The sequence below is a fragment of the Drosophila suzukii genome, chromosome 3, assembly GCF_043229965.1.
Source record: "Drosophila suzukii chromosome 3, CBGP_Dsuzu_IsoJpt1.0, whole genome shotgun sequence".
Taxonomy (NCBI): domain Eukaryota; kingdom Metazoa; phylum Arthropoda; class Insecta; order Diptera; family Drosophilidae; genus Drosophila; species Drosophila suzukii.
In genome coordinates, this window is record NC_092082.1 from 53,056,332 (window position 1) to 53,074,332 (window position 18,001).

Here is an 18,001-nt window from a genome sequence, read left to right on the forward strand (position 1 = left end):
AGGGCTCCTTGATCAGTTTTCCCGTTAGTTTGGAGAGGTAGCATCTTGCGACCCCCGCTTGCCTCTCTGCGGCTGAGATCGCAGGGCATTTCCCGTCTGCTGGCAGCATTTGACGCTCCTGACGCCTACTCTCCCACACACCCAGCAGAACAACAGGCGTTGGTACCGACATCCCCGCGCCCAGTGTCCATGACCGCCGCACTTTCGGTAGGCCTCCTGAGGGTCTGTGATATGTGTCGTTTCACGAGGCCTTTGTGTTGCACTTGGTGGCCTTGTGGTGGTGTCCATTGGCCTCCGCGTGGTGCTTCTGTTGCCTGCTGCCGTGGGACTCGGTTAGGTGACGACCTTTGGTCGTTTCCCCGTGTCTCCTGGGTCCCTGTCTCTTCGTATCTTCTGCATGTTACCTGCGTTGGTGATGCCGACTTGGTCTTCGAGAATTTGTTTTCTTGCGCGAACGCTTCCCGTTCCTTTTCGAGTTCTTTGTACTCATCTGCTAATATCATCAGCGAGTCCAGGTCCGACACTTTGTAGGCCTTTAGGAAGGTCCTTAGACTTGGGGTGCAGTTTCCCTTGATGATCCTTAGGGTATCTTTCGCGGAATACTTAAGTGGCCTCACCATCGTCTGCATGTCGATCATGTAGTCTTAGAACGATTCGCTGAAGCCCTGCTTCCGTTGCCTGACCTGATCCGCCAGCCTGGTGAAGAAGTCTCTCGGTAGAAAGTATGTGTGGAAACTATCTATGAACTCCGCCCAGGTTTTTCATTGTTTGTTGTTGGCGATAAACCACTACAAAGCCCATTCCTTAAACATTTCCGGCATCGCTCGGGGAATCATGGCTAACTCCAAGCCGTATGTGTTGGCGGACCATTCCACCTGCTCCAGAAACTCGATCGGTTTTTCTGGCCTGTCGAACCTGAACGACCTTAGTCTGATTGACTGGGTCTCGAGATCAGCGCTGTTATTTTCCTGTCTTGGCTTGACTCTCTCCTCTTTGACTCTTTTTGTAAGTGGTCAACTCTCAGGCTTGCCACTAGGTTGTCCCCTTTGGCGTTGGTTAACGTGATGCTCGGGCCGGCCTTGTCGTGGTATGTTGCTTTCAACTCGGCCCAGATGTCGACGAGTTGTGCCTTTCTCATGTCTTTTAATCTGCCGTCCAGGGTGACATTAGGCCTCCGTGCGACATTGGCGAAGTCCTCCTTTTTAAGCCGGTAGATCCACTTCTTTCCCATTCTGTTTAGTTTGCTTTCACTGCTGGGACAATCACGTTAGGCGTTGTAACAAACTGATTTTCGTGGTCTGCTCGCTACGAGCTTAGTAGATTGTGTGTTCGTCCCACCAATTTTATGTAATCGTGACCGCCCAGTAGCTCAGTGAGAAAGCACAGAATTCACGGGTTCGTAGTGGGTTTATTGAGGGTATATTAATACAAATGTCTTGGTAGCTTGGTTGGCCTTGACTCGTCACTTGTGGCCTTCGGTAATTCCGACGGTCCGGGTTGTCTCGACGACCTCTCGCCTTGTTGACTCGGTGCTCCAGTCCTGTGGCTCCCTGAAGATCCTTGCGGCTCCCTGAAGTTGCTCGCTCGCTGCTCGTCCCCGACGCGTCGACTCGGTGACTGCTCGTGACGACTCGGACTCGCGAAGGGGATCAGCCTTGCGGGCTTAGAGAAGCGTCACCGTTCTCAGACTAGGGTGAACAGAAGCTGCGCTCTCCAGGATCACTCATTTCGACACACCACCGCCTGTCCCTTGCTCTGTCCCGGATGGTCCCACTGGGGTTTCTGCTCAGCCCACGCTCGGTTCTACGCCTAGTGTAATCGAACGTTCCACCCTAGCCTCACCCTTCTGCTTATTGTCCAGGACGTTTCCGCGTGGCTCGCTCTGTGTTGCGTGGCTGTCGTGATGTGGTGGCTGGCTTGCTGCTGACACTATCTTGCGCACTGCTTCTGGTGCTGGCTGCGCGGCTGGACGAAGCATGGCTTTTGGTACTCGGGGTTCGCGCGTACGCCGATCCGGGACTACACGGGTCGAAAGGCCGTAGGGCTCTCCTGGACAACTTCACTCAAGACCGTACCGTGCGACCGCTCTCCCTTCTGGCTTGTTAAACTCGGGACTCGGACACGCCGCTCCGGGAACTCACGAGTCGAAGCCGTAGGGCTCCTCTATCAGTTTTCCCGTTAGTTTGGAGAGGTAGCATCTTGCGATACCCGCTTGCCTCTCTGCGGCTGAGATCGCTGGGCATTTCCCGTCTGCTGGCAGCATTTGACGCTCCTGACGCCTACTCTCCCGCACACCCAGCAGAACAACAGGCGTTGGTGCCGACATCCCCGCGCCCAGTGTCCATGACCGCCGCACTTTCGGTAGGCCTCCTGAGTGTCTGTGATATGTGTCGTTTCACGAGGCCTTTGTGTTGCACTTGGTGGCCTTGTGGTGGTGTCCATTGGCCTCCGCGTGGTGCTCCTGTTGCCTGCTGCCGTGGGACTCGGTTAGGTGGCGACCATTGGTCGTTTCCCCGTGTCTCCTGGGTCCCTGTCTCTTCGTATCTTCTGCATGTTACCTGCGTTGGTGATGCCGACTTGGTCTTCGAGAATTTGTTTTCTTGCGCGAACGCTTCCCGTTCCTTTTCGAGTTTTTTGTACTCATCTGCTAATATCATCAGCGTCTCCAGGTCCGACTCTTTGTAGGCCCTTAGGAAGGTTCTCAGACTTGGGGTGCAGTTTTCCTTGATGATCCTTAGGGTATCTTTCGCGGAATACTTAAGTGGCCTCACCATCGTCTGCATGTCGATCATGTAGTCTTAGAACGATTCGCTGAAGCCCTGCTTCCGTTGCCTGACCTGATCCGCCAGCCTGGTGAAGAAGTCTCTCGGTAGAAAGTATGTGTGGAAACTATCTATGAACTCCGCCCAGGTTTTTCATTGTTTGTTGTTGGCGATAAACCACTACAAAGCCCATTCCTTAAACATTTCCGGCATCGCTCGGGGAATCATGGCTAACTCCAAGCCGTATGTGTTGGCGGACCATTCCACCTGCTCCAGAAACTCGATCGGTTTTTCTGGCCTGTCGAACCTGAACGACCTTAGTCTGATTGACTGGGTCTCGAGATCAGCGCTGTTATTTTCCTGTCTTGGCTTGACTCTCTTCTCTTTGACTCTTTTTGTAAGTGGTCAACTCTCAGGCTTGCCACTAGGTTGTCCCCTTTGGCGTTGGTTAACGTGATGCTCGGGCCGGCTTTGTCGTGGTATGTTGCTTTCAACTCGGCCCAGATGTCGACGAGTTGTGCCTTTCTCATGTCTTTTAATCTGCCGTCCAGGGTGACATTAGGCCTCCGTGCGACATTGGCCCAGTAGCTCAGTGAGAAAGCACAGAATTCACGGGTTCGTAGTGGGTTTATTGAGGGTATATTAATACAAATGTCTTGGTAGCTTGGTTGGCCTTGACTCGTCACTTGTGGCCTTCGGTAATTCCGACGGTCCGGGTTGTCTCGACGACCTCTCGCCTTGTTGACTCGGTGCTCCAGTCCTGTGGCTCCCTGAAGATCCTTGCGGCTCCCTGAAGTTGCTCGCTCGCTGCTCGTCCCCGACGCGTCGACTCGGTGACTGCTCGTGACGACTCGGACTCGCGAAGGGGATCAGCCTTGCGGGCTTAGAGAAGCGTCACCGTTCTCAGACTAGGGTGAACAGAAGCTGCGCTCTCCAGGATCACTCATTTCGACACACCACCGCCTGTCCCTTGCTCTGTCCCGGATGGTCCCACTGGGGTTTCTGCTCAGCCCACGCTCGGTTCTACGCCTAGTGTAATCGAACGTTCCACCCTAGCCTCACCCTTCTGCTTATTGTCCAGGACGTTTCCGCGTGGCTCGCTCTGTGTTGCGTGGCTGTCGTGATGTGGTGGCTGGCTTGCTGCTGACACTATCTTGCGCACTGCTTCTGGTGCTGGCTGCGCGGCTGGACGAAGCATGGCTTTTGGTACTCGGGGTTCGCGCGTACGCCGATCCGGGACTACACGGGTCGAAAGGCCGTAGGGCTCTCCTGGACAACTTCACTCAAGACCGTACCGTGCGACCGCTCTCCCTTCTGGCTTGTTAAACTCGGGACTCGGACACGCCGCTCCGGGAACTCACGAGTCGAAGCCGTAGGGCTCCTCTATCAGTTTTCCCGTTAGTTTGGAGAGGTAGCATCTTGCGATACCCGCTTGCCTCTCTGCGGCTGAGATCGCTGGGCATTTCCCGTCTGCTGGCAGCATTTGACGCTCCTGACGCCTACTCTCCCGCACACCCAGCAGAACAACAGGCGTTGGTGCCGACATCCCCGCGCCCAGTGTCCATGACCGCCGCACTTTCGGTAGGCCTCCTGAGTGTCTGTGATATGTGTCGTTTCACGAGGCCTTTGTGTTGCACTTGGTGGCCTTGTGGTGGTGTCCATTGGCCTCCGCGTGGTGCTCCTGTTGCCTGCTGCCGTGGGACTCGGTTAGGTGGCGACCATTGGTCGTTTCCCCGTGTCTCCTGGGTCCCTGTCTCTTCGTATCTTCTGCATGTTACCTGCGTTGGTGATGCCGACTTGGTCTTCGAGAATTTGTTTTCTTGCGCGAACGCTTCCCGTTCCTTTTCGAGTTTTTTGTACTCATCTGCTAATATCATCAGCGTCTCCAGGTCCGACTCTTTGTAGGCCCTTAGGAAGGTTCTCAGACTTGGGGTGCAGTTTTCCTTGATGATCCTTAGGGTATCTTTCGCGGAATACTTAAGTGGCCTCACCATCGTCTGCATGTCGATCATGTAGTCTTAGAACGATTCGCTGAAGCCCTGCTTCCGTTGCCTGACCTGATCCGCCAGCCTGGTGAAGAAGTCTCTCGGTAGAAAGTATGTGTGGAAACTATCTATGAACTCCGCCCAGGTTTTTCATTGTTTGTTGTTGGCGATAAACCACTACAAAGCCCATTCCTTAAACATTTCCGGCATCGCTCGGGGAATCATGGCTAACTCCAAGCCGTATGTGTTGGCGGACCATTCCACCTGCTCCAGAAACTCGATCGGTTTTTCTGGCCTGTCGAACCTGAACGACCTTAGTCTGATTGACTGGGTCTCGAGATCAGCGCTGTTATTTTCCTGTCTTGGCTTGACTCTCTCCTCTTTGACTCTTTTTGTAAGTGGTCAACTCTCAGGCTTGCCACTAGGTTGTCCCCTTTGGCGTTGGTTAACGTGATGCTCGGGCCGGCTTTGTCGTGGTATGTTGCTTTCAACTCGGCCCAGATGTCGACGAGTTGTGCCTTTCTCATGTCTTTTAATCTGCCGTCCAGGGTGACATTAGGCCTCCGTGCGACATTGGCCCAGTAGCTCAGTGAGAAAGCACAGAATTCACGGGTTCGTAGTGGGTTTATTGAGGGTATATTAATACAAATGTCTTGGTAGCTTGGTTGGCCTTGACTCGTCACTTGTGGCCTTCGGTAATTCCGACGGTCCGGGTTGTCTCGACGACCTCTCGCCTTGTTGACTCGGTGCTCCAGTCCTGTGGCTCCCTGAAGATCCTTGCGGCTCCCTGAAGTTGCTCGCTCGCTGCTCGTCCCCGACGCGTCGACTCGGTGACTGCTCGTGACGACTCGGACTCGCGAAGGGGATCAGCCTTGCGGGCTTAGAGAAGCGTCACCGTTCTCAGACTAGGGTGAACAGAAGCTGCGCTCTCCAGGATCACTCATTTCGACACACCACCGCCTGTCCCTTGCTCTGTCCCGGATGGTCCCACTGGGGTTTCTGCTCAGCCCACGCTCGGTTCTACGCCTAGTGTAATCGAACGTTCCACCCTAGCCTCACCCTTCTGCTTATTGTCCAGGACGTTTCCGCGTGGCTCGCTCTGTGTTGCGTGGCTGTCGTGATGTGGTGGCTGGCTTGCTGCTGACACTATCTTGCGCACTGCTTCTGGTGCTGGCTGCGCGGCTGGACGAAGCATGGCTTTTGGTACTCGGGGTTCGCGCGTACGCCGATCCGGGACTACACGGGTCGAAAGGCCGTAGGGCTCTCCTGGACAACTTCACTCAAGACCGTACCGTGCGACCGCTCTCCCTTCTGGCTTGTTAAACTCGGGACTCGGACACGCCGCTCCGGGAACTCACGAGTCGAAGCCGTAGGGCTCCTCTATCAGTTTTCCCGTTAGTTTATATCTTTAGTTATCTTGCGCACTGCTTCTGGTGCTGGCTGCGCGGCTGGACGAAGCATGGCTTTTGGTACTCGGGGTTCGCGCGTACGCCGATCCGGGACTACACGGGTCGAAAGGCCGTAGGGCTCTCCTGGACAACTTCACTCAAGACCGTACCGTGCGACCGCTCTCCCTTCTGGCTTGTTAAACTCGGGACTCGGACACGCCGCTCCGGGAACTCACGAGTCGAAGCCGTAGGGCTCCTCTATCAGTTTTCCCGTTAGTTTGGAGAGGTAGCATCTTGCGATACCCGCTTGCCTCTCTGCGGCTGAGATCGCTGGGCATTTCCCGTCTGCTGGCAGCATTTGACGCTCCTGACGCCTACTCTCCCGCACACCCAGCAGAACAACAGGCGTTGGTGCCGACATCCCCGCGCCCAGTGTCCATGACCGCCGCACTTTCGGTAGGCCTCCTGAGTGTCTGTGATATGTGTCGTTTCACGAGGCCTTTGTGTTGCACTTGGTGGCCTTGTGGTGGTGTCCATTGGCCTCCGCGTGGTGCTCCTGTTGCCTGCTGCCGTGGGACTCGGTTAGGTGGCGACCATTGGTCGTTTCCCCGTGTCTCCTGGGTCCCTGTCTCTTCGTATCTTCTGCATGTTACCTGCGTTGGTGATGCCGACTTGGTCTTCGAGAATTTGTTTTCTTGCGCGAACGCTTCCCGTTCCTTTTCGAGTTTTTTGTACTCATCTGCTAATATCATCAGCGTCTCCAGGTCCGACTCTTTGTAGGCCCTTAGGAAGGTTCTCAGACTTGGGGTGCAGTTTTCCTTGATGATCCTTAGGGTATCTTTCGCGGAATACTTAAGTGGCCTCACCATCGTCTGCATGTCGATCATGTAGTCTTAGAACGATTCGCTGAAGCCCTGCTTCCGTTGCCTGACCTGATCCGCCAGCCTGGTGAAGAAGTCTCTCGGTAGAAAGTATGTGTGGAAACTATCTATGAACTCCGCCCAGGTTTTTCATTGTTTGTTGTTGGCGATAAACCACTACAAAGCCCATTCCTTAAACATTTCCGGCATCGCTCGGGGAATCATGGCTAACTCCAAGCCGTATGTGTTGGCGGACCATTCCACCTGCTCCAGAAACTCGATCGGTTTTTCTGGCCTGTCGAACCTGAACGACCTTAGTCTGATTGACTGGGTCTCGAGATCAGCGCTGTTATTTTCCTGTCTTGGCTTGACTCTCTCCTCTTTGACTCTTTTTGTAAGTGGTCAACTCTCAGGCTTGCCACTAGGTTGTCCCCTTTGGCGTTGGTTAACGTGATGCTCGGGCCGGCTTTGTCGTGGTATGTTGCTTTCAACTCGGCCCAGATGTCGACGAGTTGTGCCTTTCTCATGTCTTTTAATCTGCCGTCCAGGGTGACATTAGGCCTCCGTGCGACATTGGCGAAGTCCTCCTTTTTAAGCCGGTAGATCCACTTCTTTCCCATTCTGTTTAGTTTGCTTTCACTGCTGGGACAATCACGTTAGGCGTTGTAACAAACTGATTTTCGTGGTCTGCTCGCTACGAGCTTAGTAGATTGTGTGTTCGTCCCACCAATTTTATGTAATCGTGACCGCCCAGTAGCTCAGTGAGAAAGCACAGAATTCACGTGTTCGTAGTGGGTTTATTGAGGGTATATTAATACAAATGTCTTGGTAGCTTGGTTGGCCTTGACTCGTCACTTGTGGCCTTCGGTATTTCCGACGGTCCGGGTTGTCTCGACGACCTCTCGCCTTGTTGACTCGGTGCTCCAGTCCTGTGGCTCCCTGAAGATCCTTGCGGCTCCCTGAAGATGCTCGCTCGCTGCTCGTCCCCGACGCGTCGTCTCGGTGACTGCTCGTGACGACTCGGACTCGCGAAGGGGATCAGCCTTGCGGGCTTAGAGAAGCGTCACCGTTCTCAGACTAGGGTGAACAGAAGCTGCGCTCTCCAGGATCACTCATTTCGACACACCACCGCCTGTCCCTTGCTCTGTCCCGGATGGTCCCACTGGGGTTTCTGCTCAGCCCACGCGGACAGTCAAAGCTGAACGCCAGGAAGCTGCCTCGCACTTCACTTCGGTTCTACGCCTAGTGTAAACGAACGTTCCACCCTAGCCTCACCCTTCTGCTTATTGTCCAGGACGTTTCCGCGTGGCTCGCTCTGTGTTGCGTGGCTGTCGTGATGTGGTGGCTGGCTTGCTGCTGACACTATCTTGCGCACTGCTTCCGGTGCTGGCTGCGCGGCTGGACGAAGCATGGCTTTTGGTACTCGGGGCTCGCGCGTACGCCGATCCGGGACTACACGGGTCGAAAGGCCGTAGGGCTCTCCTGGACAACTTCACTCAAGACCGTACCGTGCGACCGCTCTCCCTTCTGGCTTGTTAAACTCGGGACTCGGACACGCCGCTCCGGGAACTCACGAGTCGAAGCCGTAGGGCTCCTCTATCAGTTTTCCCGTTAGTTTGGAGAGGTAGCATCTTGCGATACCCGCTTGCCTCTCTGCGGCTGAGATCGCAGGGCATTTCCCGTCTGCTGGCAGCATTTGACGCTCCTGACGCCTACTCTCCCACACACCCAGCAGAACAACAGGCGTTGGTGCCGACATCCCCGCGCCCAGTGTCCATGACCGCCGCACATTCGGTAGGCCTCCTGAGGGTCTGTGATATGTGTCGTTTCACGAGGCCTTTGTGTTGCACTTGGTGGCCTTGTGGTGGTGTCCATTGGCCTCCGCGTGGTGCTTCTGTTGCCTGCTGCCGTGGGACTCGGTTAGGTGACGACCTTTGGTCGTTTCCCCGTGTCTCCTGGGTCCCTGTCTCTTCGTATCTTCTGCATGTTACCTGCGTTGGTGATGCCGACTTGGTCTTCGAAGAATTTGTTTTCTTGCGCGAACGCTTCCCGTTCCTTTTCGAGTTCTTTGTACTCATCTGCTAATATCATCAGCGTGTCCAGGTCCGACACTTTGTAGGCCTTTAGGAAGGTCCTTAGACTTGGGGTGCAGTTTCCCTTAATGATCCTTAGGGTATCTTTCGCGGAATACTTAAGTGGCCTCACCATCGTCTGCATGTCGATCATGTAGTCTTAGAACGATTCGCTGAAGCCCTGCTTCCGTTGCCTGACCTGATCCGCCAGCCTGGTGAAGAAATCTCTCGGCAGAAAGTATGTGTGGAAACTATCTATGAACTCCGCCCAGGTTTTTCATTGTTTGTTGTTGGCGATAAACCACTACAAAGCCCATTGCTTAAACATTTCCGGCATCGCTGGGGGAATCATGGCTAACTCCAAGCCGTATGTGTTGGCGGACCATTCCACCTGCTCCAGAAACTCGATCGGTTTTTCTGGCCCGTTGAACCTGAACGACCATAGTCTGATTGACTGGGTCTCGAGATCAGCGCTGTTATTTTCCTGTCTTGGCTTGACTCTCTCCTCTTTGCTTCTTTATGTAAGTTGTCAACTCTTAGGCTTGCCACTAGGTTGTCCCCTTCGTTAACGTGATGCTCGGGCCGGCTTTGTCGTGGTATGTTGCTTTCAACTGCGGCTCCCTGAAGATGCTCGCTCTCTGCTCGTCCCTGACGCGTCGACTCGGACTCGCGAAGGGGATCAGCCGTGTGGGCTTAGAGAAGCGTCACCGTTCTCAGACTAGGGTGAATAGAAGCTGCGCTCTCCAGGATCACTCATTTCGACACACCGCCGGCTGTCCCTTGCTCTGTCCCGGATGGTCCCACTGGGGTTTCTGCTCAGCCCACGCGGACAGTCAAAGCTGAACGCCAGGAAGCTGCCTCGCGCTTTACTTTGATTCTACGCCGAGTGTATTCGAACGTTCCACCCTAGCCTCACCCTTCCGCGTGTGGTCCGGGATGTTTCCGCGTGGCTCGTTCTATCTTGCGCACTGCTCCTGGTGGTGCTGGCTGCGCGGCTGGACGTAGCATGGCTTTTGGTACTCGGGGTTCGGGCACGCCGCTCCGGGACCTCGCAAGTCGAATCCGTAGGGCTCTCCTGGACAACTCCACTCGGGACCGTACCGATTGACCGCTCTCCCTTCTGGCTTGTTATACCTGGGGTTCGGGCACGCCGCTCCAGGACCTCGCAAGTCGAAACCGTAGGGCTCTCCTCGACCGCTCTCCCTTCTGGCTTGTTATACTCGTTATCCTCTAGGCCTAACGCCAGGACTTTGTTGTTAGGTTTTAGCCGACCGCCTTGACCCAGCCGTGTGACGGCCTCTGGACCTCAGCTACCTGCGTCTCAATTCGGAGATTCCTGGTATCCCAATCCCGAATGTCTCGACGTACAAATCTTGCTCTTCGTAGGCTCCCACAGCGCTGCTTTTCCGACGACTCGACTTGCTGTGGCTTCCTTGTAGTTTCTTTGGTTGACTGACTGTTTACCTTGGTATCTGACTTGATCTTGACGGGTTGACTCCTCCTGATCGACTGATCCACCTGCCTGCGCTCTGCTGCCTTATATAGGGCCTCCGGGAACCGTTATTTCCCTTTTGCGCACGGCCCGCTGAATCTCTCCACTCCGGTTCCAAAGTCTGTGACTCCTATTTGAGCCACATATCCTTCACGTACCGCTTTCAACCGTTACTGTGCCCACTGCTGCCGTGCCGCTGGTTCCCGTGATGCTTGTCGCCCGCCTGTGTGCCGCTCTACTGCATTTCTTCTCCCGGTCCATAGTTCACGGCAGAGTCCAAGGTCGGTGGAGTTCCGTTATTCCCTTTCTCACACGGCACTCTTGCTCTGCCCGCCAAGTCTCCACTCTCTCATTATCCGCTTCTTGGTCTTCAGACTCTCTTGTTCTCCATCCTTGGTCTCCAACCTCTCTTGTTCTCCATCCTTGGTCTCCAAACTCTCCTTAGTCTCCTCGCCGCGCCGTTATTACGCGAATTCGCCGCGTAACTTGTAAGCGGTCGGCCATCTGTTGCTGCTGCTGCTTAGACTTGTGGGCAGTTCAACTCCTCACATACGTTATTTTAATTAAAAAACTTTTGTTTATAAAGTAATTGTCGAAACCTTACGCTAGGACCATCACATAAAACATTTTAATTTCATGGTGCAGTTTTTCGTGTAAATATTTAACATTTTCGTCGTCATTATGTATCATGATCGTTCGCAGAACAAACTTGATCACTGATCAGTAATCTGTTATTATGTTGATCTGCTGAATGCGGCAAATTCTCTCGTTAAAGCAGTGTATTTTGGCATACTAACGACATACTAATTAATATCATGTTCATTGGATGGGTACATTTTTTGGAGTCTCCGATTACAAAATGTACCAATTCATATAGGCTTAAAATATTCGATGATTTTTAGAAATCATGAAAAAGTGCTTGCTATTGGGCCAATATTCCACAATTCGAAGTATTTAAATATTTAAAATAAATATTATGAAACATGTAAAGATGAATAGATTCACTAGGGGCTCCAAACTTTCTACAAATTTTAATAGAAGCCAGAATTCCTTGGAATATATTATTAATTAAGTGAATTAAATGTACTTCAGCCTAATGTGGTTTAATGAGTCTTCTTAGATTCTATAGACCGTAATTAGTAAAGTCATTTATATTTTATAGTTTGTGTTGTTTTCTTTAGCTTTAACTCATACAGAACTTTCATATGTTCCTTATAATTTAAAGCCAACTTTTTACAAAATGTGTGTGTTTGTGCCTAACCGAAGTAGACACTTCCGGGTCACACCGCGGGACAAGGGGGTAATGAGCACTTGTCGCTGGCACGGGAACGCTTTGCTGGCAGGACGATCGCGTCGCGGCAATGGTAACGACGGTTACTGCGATGCCGGACTACAGGCGATGCGGAACTGCGCTGAGGTAGAGCTAACGTGGTTAGCTGCTAGTTGAGATAGTGTATTACGAGCCCTATTCCCAGAGGTAGGAGGTAGAGCCGCGGAGTTATGGGGTGTGTTGATAACTGATTTATTCTTCATTTGATACCTGCTTATATACTACTTGGAACACGGAAGCTTAGTGTAATGATTAGCGAAATAAGCTATATTCTAAAGTAGGTCAGGGAATTATGATTATGGTGCAGTTGGCTCAGCTAAAACTGCAACAAGTGCTGACTGCATTGGCGCGTCAGTGTGCCGTTGAGTCTGTGAGACGGTGAGTCGGTGAGATGGTGAGTTAGTGAGACATATAATATGCTGATCAGCAATTCTCATATGGAGTGGGTGCTACTGAACGCCTGGTACTGACACTGCAACATGTGCTGACTGCATTGGCGGGTCAGTGAGCCGTTGAGTCGGTGAGACGGTGAGTTAGTCTACCGTGAGTGCTACTGAGCGCCTGGTACTGTTCCCAACTTGGCTACTGCTTGATTTGTCGGGTGTGGTCATGTTGAGTACCTTTTGGTACGAACAGTGTGCGAAGCTTGTATTTCTTATTTTCAACTGAATACTTAAGTCAACCAATCGTGTTTTGTGTGTCTTAAATATTTTGTTGCGGCGTATCTCGAAAGTTTCTGAGAGGACAAAACATTATTTCTTTTAGCTGAAATTATAGTTTGTTATAACGTTTTACATTTACGTTTAATTACCTATTACCAAATGGTGCTACTAAAATACGTATATTACTTATTAATATTTATATACTGATGCTATATTAAAAATACTTATATAATCATGCAATTAGTTAAACCGATCTGAGTTAATTTTTTTAAAGGAATATCAAAACAGTGTCATTGCATTACGTCGCCCACTCATAACACTTTAAGCTTAAGAAACTGGTTTAAGGAAGCTCAGTTGGACGCCGTCTTTTCCTTATGCGTTATTCCACAGCACTCTTCGGCATATTCATTAGAGCATTCTTTGTAGGCTTATAATGAGATATATATATTTAACATTTACTTGAATTTGTTTGGATAAGAAGTCATGATCACTTTAGCATTTAAACGGAAATCTTAAACTTTATGACTCAAATTACTTTAATGTTCAAATAATGCTAATAGTGTGTTCTGTACGACTCCAAAAATTTTTTTTAGACTGTACAAAGCTTGTAAATGTTTTTAATTTTATTATCTACCACAATAATTTTTTCAAAGTCCTTTCAACTAATTACAATTTGTGGTTTTTTTTTTCTACAGCCCTGAATTAGCCGCAAGAAGCTGATAAAATCAAGCAAAGGTATAACATAAGTTTTTATAGTCGATCCCATTTTTTACTGCAGCTCTAATGAATGAGAAAAATTGTACATTTAAAGCCTAGTACTCACATTGACGAAAGTCGCAAGCAAACCATAAGAGTGAGCGAGAGGGAAATAGGCGGCTAACGCTTCACGTCGGGTATGTTTTTCACATGTTAACAATTTTGATAAGATAAGCTAAGGAAATACCAGAAAGAATACTAGATTTCGCGAGTGAATGAGCTTGCGGCGCTGGAGATCGCGCTGGCCTTATTGGCGAAAAGGAAAAAGGAGAGGAATACCAAAGAAATACCAGAACTTCTAAGGAGTTTTGCCTGAACAGATGTAAAGAATTTAACGTTAACACCCGTTACTTGAAGATTAAAAGGGTCGATTAGAATCGTTGGAAAATATGTAACAGGTGGAAGAAAGTCTTTCTGACCGTATAAAATATCAAGCAAAAACACCTCTTAACGAGGTAACTGCTCGTGACGATCGCACGTTGTACATTGTGAGGATGCGTGAAACACACCCTCCACATTTCGCCACTTTTATTCTTTCCGCCACGAAGGCATACAATTGGATATTACGGCACGACGGCCATTTATTTATAAGTTAAGTTAGCCATAAGTCGTTACGCGCCAGCCTCAGCAGCGCCCACCGAGCGGCTTCCGCGCCCTCAGTAGCGTTCAGCGCCCATCAGCAGCGCCCATCGAGCGGCGTTAGTGCCCAACAGGCGCCCTCAGCAGCGCCAACCGAGCGCCAATCACCGCGCCCACAGCAGCGCCGCCGCTCACCAGCCGCACTCACCGAGCGCCAACGGGAGCGCCAGCCGCAACCACATCGGTCAGCCACTGCCTCACGTAAGCAGCACCTGCCGTGCGCCCGCCGCATCACGCCCCTGGTAGCGCCCAGCGCCCAGTCACGCCACTAGGAGCGCTCACCGAGTGATCCCCAGCAGAGCCATCGGCAGCGCCACCGCGCGTATGCCCAGTGACTCGGGAAAGAAAACGTCAGAGGACGCAGAATCAAAGCCAGATCCGGCAGCTGCCGGACTGGAAGAGGACAGGTTTTTCACCGCATCCGGGGGTGATTCCACGACCGCAAACATGGGGGTCAGGTGGATCGCCTACCGCCGGAAGGACGAGCTGCAGGCTCTACTAAAAGAGTTTGGACTTGACCCGAACGGCCAAGTGGACGAACTACGACCACGATTGGCATCCTTCATCGGAGGAGGAGACTACAGCCCGGCTCTACGAGTGCGCTTTGCCGCACTGGAGGCAATATACCCGGAAGCACCCACCCCGAGGACGTCCACCAGTCGGGCCACCTCACCGATGCCCGGAATCGAGGATCACACGTTTTCCGTGCCCTGCTTAGGGAACCTACGGAAAAGCCCTGGACGGGAGATACCGGCCGCCAACCCAGCCGCCCATCTTCCGCACAGCTCCATATCCGCGGCCGTGTTCGCCGAGAAACTGCGAGGATGGGGCGTACTTTTTGACGGACAGTCAGACCCCGTTCATTTTATAGAACGCATCGAGGATGGTGCCACTGCCTACAATGTGAAAACGAGTGACATAACGAGGGCCGTCATTGGACTTCTCTCAGGCCGCGCCGAAGGCTGGTACCGGGCATACCAAATGCACACCGAGCCATGGGAAACTTTCCGGAGAGAGTTTCTGGAGTTTTTCTTGCCTCCGCGGTACTACCAGAGCCTAGAAGATGCCATCCGGACCAGGCAACAACAAGTGGGCGAGCTCTTCAAAATATACGTAGTGGAATTACGCCTGATGATGCAACGCGCCAAGTACTCACTAGACCAGGAGCTCGAGCGGATCTACGAGAATTTGATGCCGGAGTACCAGCTATTCATACGGCGACATGAGTTCTCCTCACTAGAGGGGCTTACCCAACTGGCAACTGCGTTCGAAATCGCACGGGATCGAGACCCCGTTCGACATGCAGCCCTAATTCCAACCACAAGCTGGAATTCCGGCCGGGAGAGCAGCGAAAGACCCACACCTCAACCCCGGAACTTTCTCGCTCCAACGCCCTCTGGACCCAGGAGGCCTGCGATATCCAACGGGATGATCGCCCAGGAAGCGGAACCACCGGTTGACATTGGCCGAGCTTGTCACCGCTGCGGAGAAATTGGACACTTCACACGAGAATGCCGAAACCCACCGCTGATGTACTGCTGGGACTGTGGGAAACGAAGCATCCGTACCATCGACTGCTGCCGCCGGACGAAAGACGGCCAGGGTCGCCGCCCACGTCGGGAGCCCGCGGTGACCCACTCGGTGCTCCCCCATCACTAGATTCCCCACTCCGCCTGGCGGGGGGGCGAATTGTTGCCAATGTTACCATCGAGGGACAACCTTTCTCGGCAACAATTGACACAGGAGCCTCGCGAAGCTTTGTCAGCGAAGCGATCGCCAAGCGCCTAGACTCAGGAAGAAACAGCAGAGAAGTCCGCTCCCGCATCTCTCTGGCGGATGGATCCCAGAAAGAGGTGACCAAGGCCCTCCGGGCGCAAGTCGGCTTAAACGACCGACAGATCGGGCTGACGCTACTAGTCCTGCCAACGATCCTGGATGAAGTGATTTTGGGCATCGACTTTCTCTGCGCCATCAGCGCAACTCTAATCTGCGGGCAAGTCTGCTTGCAACTAGCCCCACCTGCCACCCGGAAGGTAGAACCAACCCCAGATACGCGGGCGACTCCTACGGCCGCAACCGCGCAATCCCCAAGCACACCCGGTACGCCGCAATCATCGCAAGGCACCGAGGGGGGGACCAAAACAGTTCCAAAGCCTGCTCCGAGGACTCACATAAAGCCAAACGCGCCAGTGCGGAAGACAAGTCCTGACCCCTCGGGACCCCCGTTGTCAAGGAACCCGTCAGGCGACACCGCGGGAACCTGCATCACCACGGAGAACAGGTACGGCCTACAACCGCAGGCGGACGCCGCCACGGCAAAGGAGAAGAAACCGTTTCGACGCCCCTCCTCGAGCGCCCTGTTGGCCACCACAACGGTGGAAACTCACACGCGCAAACCAGCCACCTCACCTGGGCCTGGGGAACCACAACGGAAAATCGGTGTATATCAGCCAGCGCACGGAAGCACAACCCGTTCCGGAGCCACTGTCCCCACGGACACCTGGCCACTGTAGCGGAGGACCCAACCAGACTACAGGTGACCGAAGAACCTCACGCCGAGGAAACCGCCCACTTTCTGCAGGGGGAGCTACAGCTTTTCGACGAGCAAAGCGGGCCAACGGAGATCGCCGAGCATACCATCACTCTCCGGGATAATAAGCCACTAAGGCAGCGGTATTATCCAAAGAACCCCGCCATGCAGAGCATAATCAATCAGCAGTTGGACGAGCTATTACGAGACGACCGAATCGAGCCCTCCCGTAGCCCGCACAGTGCCCCGCTGGTGCTCGTGCGGAAGAAGACAGGGGATATGCGGATGTGCGTCGACTATCGACAACTCAACGCACATTCCATACCCGATGCGTACCCACTCCCACGAATCAACCACATATTGGAGTGGCTACGGAACGCCCGGTTCATCTCAACGCTGGATCTTAAGAATGGATATTGGCAGATCCCTATGGCGGAAGAAAGCCGCGAATGCACGGCTTTCACCGTCCTTGGGTGTGGACTCTTCCACTGGAAAGTCATGCCCTTTGGACTGCATTCTGCCCCAGCAACGTTCCAGCGAGCCCTTGACAGCGTCATCGGGCCGGATATGGAACCCCACGCCTTCGCCTACTTGGATGACATCATCGTCATCGGGGCGACATGGGAGGAACATGCCAGGAATCTCAGGGAAGTCTTCCGACGACTGCGGGATGCAAAGTTTCGGCTGAATCAAGGCAAGTGCAAGTTTTTCCAGAAAAAGCTGGTATACCTAGGCCACTTGATCAGCGAAGAAGGCATCAGGACGGACCCAGATAAGATAGCTGCTATACAGGGACTACGCCCGCCAACCAAAGTCAAGGAACTCCGATGCTATTTGGGCATCGCATCTTGGTATCGACGCCTCGTCCAGGATTTCGCCTCCATCGTTCAGCCCATGTCCCGACTCCTCAGGAAGGGGGTCAAGTGGAGCTGGGAGGAGCCCCAACAGCAGGCATTTGAGACACTCAAAGCCAGACTAACGGCCGCACCGGTACTGGCCTGCCCAAATTTTGAATACAAGTTCCAGCTTCAGACGGATGCAAGTGATGCAGGACTTGGAGCAGTCCTCACTCAGAGCATTGATGGAGAGGAGAAGGTCATCGCCTACGTAAGTCGACGCCTCGAGCGAGCCGAGGAAAACTACTCCACTACCGAAAAGGAGTGCCTCGCCATAGTTTGGGCCACGCGGAAGCTACGCTGCTACTTGGAGGGCTACCCGTTTGACGTGATTACGGATCACCTCGCTCTCAAGTGATTGAACTCGATTGACAACCCCACGGGCCGCATAGCCCGGTGGGCTCTGGAGCTGCAACAATACCAGTTTACTGTCCTCTATCGGAAGGGCAAATACAACGTTGTCGCCGACGCCCTCTCCCGACAACCCCTAGGGATGCTTCAGCTGCTCGCGGAACACGGAACTCAGTGCAAATGGATCCGGAGGATGCTAGAAGAAGTCCAGAGGCGCCCCGAAAAGTTTCCGGATTACACTCTGGATCACGGAAAGCTGTATCGACACATCGGACACA